A 6,845-nucleotide genomic window follows, 5' to 3' on the forward strand; every position below is an offset into this window, starting at 1 on the left:
GTGTGCTCTTTATTGAAATGGAATCATCAGGCAACTCGGCGTCACTCGTACGGAGCACGGGTTAAAAGGCTTCGTTGCACGGCTCACAATAGCTTTTGTTCGCGCCACCTGGATTTGAGTCCTCTTCTATTTCCTTGGGTTTAGATGCCTCTCTAAGAAAACAACAATGTGGTTGGCTTATTCTCCTTGGGGGTTAAAATTAGCCACGTGCGTCCATTATCAGTTTCCGGCTCGCTTTATCCTGAAGGCGACGTGTGAGTGATAAAGCATCCATCCATCTGTCAGTCGTCGTACATATCGCCAAACCGTACCAAGCAGGCACGTTACACTTGCTCGTTTTGACTCGCAGTGTGAGGTCCTTCTGAGACCCATCGCCTGGGTGTTGCTTGCCACCGCGTCCAAGCTACTCATCGTCGACGATTTACATGCGCCGGCTGTGTGTGTGCTCGGTATGCACACGTAGCTGCCCGCCTGGCCTGACTCGACCGATCGAAGGCAACAAAAGAACACACGAATTAGAACTGTCTCCGGCTGGTTTTGACGACAGATCGGCAATGTTGTTTTCGGTCAACAATAATCTCTCTGATAAGCTTCAGAAACGACATAGCAGAGATTTTGGTAAATCGTGTCGCGTCCAAGTAAATATACGGCTTTGAGGGAAAGCTTACTACGTCGCCCAATGGATGGAAATCGAGCTCCATCGGATTCTTCTTCGTCGTTTTGCCATCTCGGTTTGGCGCGTACATGTGTCTAGGTGACAAATGGCAAGCGCGTGTGAAGACCACGACTTGCCGTGTAGCGTCCTCTTAATTATTGGAGCAGATATGGTGTCTAATAGAAATCGAGCTGTGAGATAGGAAAAAACTGGATAAGCAAATTCAATGAAGCAACGACGGGTACCATTTATGATAGAAGGGGCTGTTAATTGTAAGACCTTAAAATCGACCTTGAAAGATTTTTAGTTGCACATAGAGTGTTATTCATAATCTAAATCAATTTGGCATTGGATTTTTTTAATCCAGACATTATAAAAATGCATTAGTTTAGTTTGAAATACTATCTCCTTTAATTTCCATCATGTTATACCACATCTCACTTACAAAGATATATTTGTGTAACAAACATTCCTGCACAAGTGATATTTTTTTTGAGAGTTTTAAATCCAGTTATGAAATTTGAAAATTTAAATACCTGACCAAATCACCTCCTCAAGATCTTGTCACATTGCCATGAACCCCACGTCACGCTCTAATTTGAGGCATTGTTGAGAGGTAAATATATAATTTTAGCAGTTGGTGGCTGAAACTGAAAAGTAAAATGTTTTCAAGGTGAAACGCTAGAAGCCAAACTCTACTCATAGCTGAGGACTTAAAAAAATTACTTTTTTTTCAAAAGGAAACATTATAAACAATATCATATCCTTATTATTTATTAAACGAGTCCATCGAGCACGGGCCAATATTTTTCAAAGCTATAATATTTAAAAATTATCTAGAAATTAAACTCCTAACTAACAATTAAAATTATTTACCTAGTATTCTCATTTTTTCAATACTTCAACATAATTCTTATATAGATGTGTACTTATCTTTGTCCAGTTGTGATTGATTTTTAATTAGTAGTTACTCTATACACTTTCTCATCAACATCCACACTTTTTTGTGTTGTATGGCACCTCCATACATTGTGTTTAGCATAAAAATCAATATCTTTCATCACTTCCTTACATACATGTATAAATGGTCAACATGGTGACACTCATCATGCCTATATATCTTGTATTTCTATCTTAACAATGACATAACTAGGTAATTTAGAATCTTACATTAATTTACTTTTGGATATTTCTGCATAGTGCACATGAACACAATTAGATCAAGATTTAGGTGTTTACGTTATCTTATTTTAATAACAACATACGTGGCTAACTTAGATACAAATTTAGAATGACATTTTAAGTTATACTTATGCATGAATAAATTGGATGAAGATTATGGGGTTACTTTAGATTATTTTTTATAATGGTAGAGCTCGGTAATTTAGATATAGGTTTAGGTTTTATTTTAGAATATTTTCATAATGATAGTGGTGGGTAACTTTTAGAAAATATAATAGACCAATAACTATGATTATTAGAGTTTACATGATTGATGTTTGATGTTTCTGATTTTTGTGAAAATTTCTAAGATTTATCTTTATTTTTCTAGCGTGTCTCATGAGAACTAATGCAGGGTCTCCAATGGAAAAAAAATGAGGTCACATTTCTACAAAATTATTACCTTGAGCAACTTCTCATTTGTTAAATATTCGAACATAATACTTATACAGATATATACTTATTATCTTCATCCGATTGTGATAGATTTTGATTGTGATAGATTTTAGTTAGTAATCACCCTATAACGTTTTCATCCACATTTATAATCTTTAACTTTTCACTTTGCATCGCAGATATGCGCTTAAATTTATTTAATGAACCTTAAGTTTGAGCTATAATTTTAACATAGAAATTTATATTCCCATCACTTCCTCTATATCTTTATAAATGGTGGCACACATTATGCCTATATACCTTAATTATTATATCATATACCAATAGTGTAAGAAATAGACGATTTAGAATCATACATTGGTGTATATTTTTAATTAAGGTGATTTGGATTCAAATGTAGAGCTACCTCATGTTATTTTTAATAATAGCATACGTGGGTAATATAGATAAAAATTTAAGAGGTTATTTTAAGTTATTTTTTAAGTATTAGTGGAGGGCAATTTAGTTGAAAATTTAGGGGGTCATTTTAAATATTGTTCATAATGGCATAGGTGGTTAATTTTGATGAAGTTTAGGGGGGGGCTAATTTAGGTACAGTTTTAGGGATATTGTTCATAATGGCATAAGTGGGTAATTTTGATGAAGATTAGGGGGGGCTAATTTAGGTACAGATTTAGGGGGGTTATTTTAGGCTATTTTTATAATGGCATATGTGGGTAATTTTTTAGAAAACATAATAGATCCAATGGCTATGATGATTTAAGTCTACCGATTGATGGCTAGATGTTTTGCTTTTTGTGAGAATTTCTAGGATTTCTTTTTTTTCTAGAGTGTCCACCTAGGATCGTGGCTTCACCTGAAGGCTTCAAAAGAAGTCTCCAATTAGTAATAGTAAGATTTTCTTTTGAAATACTAGGTATGGTACGGTGCATGTGCTCACGCATATATTTATGCACACTCGCTCCTCTCACACCGTATCCTAGTCCAATAAAATTCTCTAATATGCATGTTGCTGACCATTGAAAATTATTAGTTGAAAAATGTGAGCACTCGTGATGAGTCTTAAGTTCCTCCACTATCCTGAATGGTCACACGATTGACTTAATATCAGAAGTTCAGAACCCTTATGGTCCGTACTGTGGCCTAACTTGTGGTTCACCTAAAATATTAATTCCAATGTCAACCTATATACTCCCTCTGTTCCAAATTGTAAGTTGTTTTGGCTTTTCTAGATTCATACATATTATTATACATCTGGATATACACTACATAATAATATCTATGAATCTAGAAAATATAAAATGATCTACAATTTGAAAGAGGAAGTACCTTGAGCAGTGTCTATGCGTGTGCGTGGTCGACGTACGTACGCATATGTGTGCGTGCAGTGTGTGCATGAACAATCAAATAATGGGGCGGCCATAGTCGGTGAGACTTTTTGGGACACGTGAATAGACACATCCATGCACGCACGGTTGCAGCAAATTGAGGGGGTTCCCATATGTGGATGGCTACGCACCTAGCAAGGAGATTTAGTAATAGACGTCGCCTCACGGCCTCACCCATCTGTTGTATGTGTGCACGTGTGATAATCATTGAAATGAGCTAGGACCCTTCGTATCATAGTTAAAGTCAACGTAGTGGTTGTAGGCTTGTAGTTGCATTCTCATATGTCAAATGGCTGAGAAGGTAGATATGCACCTGCCAAACCTTTTTTTTAAAAAACGTTTTGGATGGATGATCAGTTACTCATCGTTCATGCTTGAATATTCGTGCGCCAACATCCCATATGTTTATTCATATATATCTGTTGAGGTCTCAAGATTTTCTTTTTTTGATAAAGTTGAGGTCTCGAGATTGAGTGGAAATATTCCTAAAACATCACTCTTATATGGTTTGATGTACAAGGAAGAATACGTACAGCAGTTGGCATTGCTATACATATCTCTAATACGGTAATACGGTTGTCAGCAGTTAAAAAAACATTTTACTCTAGGAATTTTACCTATATACACAAATTACCTAGCTACCCATAATTAGTGCTATAGGAGTACGCATAATCATGCAAACAACTACACATTATTTAATTAACTAGCATTAGGCGGGCAACATTTTTTTGAAACGTATCATGCAAGCAATTATATGCGTACCAATATATGTATTCATATGTAGGGCCATTCGAGTCGTTGGAATCGCAGCGCTTTAGTTTATTTCTTGACCTATCATACGACGAATTATTAGGTAATCTATGCACGCATATTCTTGTGGAGTGCGAGTAGAAGAAAACCTTGTGTGCAAAGTCTCCAGCGACTTTGGACTAGATAGCTATAGGTAGATGGAGTGCTCATTTAAGACGCAAACTGATTAATTATTAGTAGTACGTTGTACTAGCAAATGGCGCCAGAAAAAATAGAGTTAACGTAAGATAGAAAAGGCTAGGCTAAATTTGGGGAATCCAAAGGAACACCACAGTGTTTTTTAGGCAATGCCATAGAGTGGCCAAACATCTCAAATGTATTGTTGTCATTATATATTGTTTTCTTCTTCCCCAACTCTTTCTCCCCATCTCAAATATTCAACAATTTCCAAGGATTTTGTTTAAAATAACCGGGAGTATTATTTTTATTTTTATTTTCAAATGGATGAGGTTTCTATACACTGGTAGAGAAGAGACCTTCCATCCAACGTTTTTTTTTCCCGGTTATCTTTGAACCTGGGACTAAAGAGCCTTTAGTCCTGGGTCAAATTCTCCACCACCAATGGCCACCTCCGATGGGCTCTTTCGGGGACTAAAGAGCCCATTTTAGTTCCGGTTGTAATGGAGGGAATCTGGTGGAGCCTTTAGTCTCGGTTGGTAGCTCCAACGGGACTAAAAGGTCCCTTTTCACGCGGCTCCCCCCCTCTCTCTACCTTATCTTCTCCTCTCACTTTCTCTCTTCTTCCTTATCTTCTCTCCTCCTCTCCCTTTCTTCCAGGCGAGCGGCCGGCTCCGGCGCGGGTTGCCGTGGCGGCGCGGCACAGGCGGACGGGCCCATTTTTTATTTTTTGAACCTTTTTAATCCCAAACATCTCAAATGTATTGTTGTCATTATATATTGTTTTCTTCTTCCCCAACTCTTTCTCTCCATCTCAAATATTCAACAATTTCCAAGGATTTTGTCTAAAATAACCTGGAGTATTATTTTTATTTTTTTTAAATGGCCGAGGTTTTTATATACCGGTAGAGAAGAGACATTCCATTTAACATTTTTTGTCCCGATTGTCTTTGTACCTGGAACTAAAGTAGTCCCAGGTCAAATTCCCCACCACCGATGGCCACCTCTGATGGGCTCTTTAGTCCCGGTTGGTAATATCAACTGGGACTAAAGAGCCTCCTTTAGTCCCGGTTGTAACGGAGGGAATTTGGTGGGGCCTTTAGTCTTGGTTGGTAGCTCCAATCGGGACCAAAAGGTCTCTTTTCATGCGGCCTCCCCCTCTCTCTCCACCTTATCTTCTCCTCCTCTCACTTTCTCTCTTCTTCCTTATCTTCTCTCCTCCTCTCCCTTTCTTCCAGGCGGGCGGCTGGCTCCGTGGGCGGCGCGGCACGTGCAGGCCCATTTTTTTATTTTTTGAACCGTTTTATTCCCGGTTGGTGCCTTTAGTCCCGAGTGAAATACCCGGAACTAAAGATGGGGACCGTTAGTCCCGAATGATTAGCCCCGGTTGGATTTTCGAGGCCTATGTGTCTCTCCAACCGGGACTAAAGGTGAGTTTTCCACAAGTGATTGTCTAACTTTTACAATGGGAAATAACCCAGCCAATATTTCTAAAAACCAACCATCGGCCACTTAGTAAATAAATCTTAGGATATATCTTAATTGGACTAAAAAACTCCCTTGGCTATTTAAGAAAAAATACTAAAAATCCTAAACAAGACAATAACCGCCGGCCATTTGGAAAATTACTCAGGAAATGGTTTAAATCTACTAATGGATTACTGATGGAGAAGATACACCCTTGGATCAAGATCCAAGGATGGTAAAAATCAAGTTCCAATTGGTCTAAAACACTTGAGTGGGCTCTTGACGTGCTCTAAAACTTCGGTTAGTGATAACATATAATAGTATTACAAGTTGGCAGCTCTCCTATCTAGTTTATTTCAACAAATAGTACTTTCTCCGTTCTAAATTATAGATTTATAATTTCGGATGGAGGGAGTAGTACCCACACTGCACGATTGAACATGCACGAGACCGACGCGTACGTTGCATGTAGCATCATCTGATGCTGATAGCGCTATCGCCTACCGGCCGATCGAGTCGCACTACACGATCAATCCATCGACACGTGCGGCCCCATATGCATGCATCGGTCATCGCTGTCGTCACGCGTGCACGGCACCGACCGCCGGCGTCCCTCGAATTCCCGCCGTCGGCTGCTGCATCCAACGGCAGACGAAAAATCCAATGTGCAGCTAAAAAAACAAATAATCTCATCCGACGTGGCTTGCCCTGGGCAGCTAGCTTCGTCTTCCTTGAGCAACTGCCCTTCCTCCCCTACCTCTCTTCTATATAACAGCCCCCGCCCCCCACCT

This window comes from Setaria viridis, chromosome 5 (genome assembly GCF_005286985.2).
Source record: "Setaria viridis chromosome 5, Setaria_viridis_v4.0, whole genome shotgun sequence".
NCBI classification, from domain to species: Eukaryota; Viridiplantae; Streptophyta; class Magnoliopsida; order Poales; family Poaceae; genus Setaria; species Setaria viridis.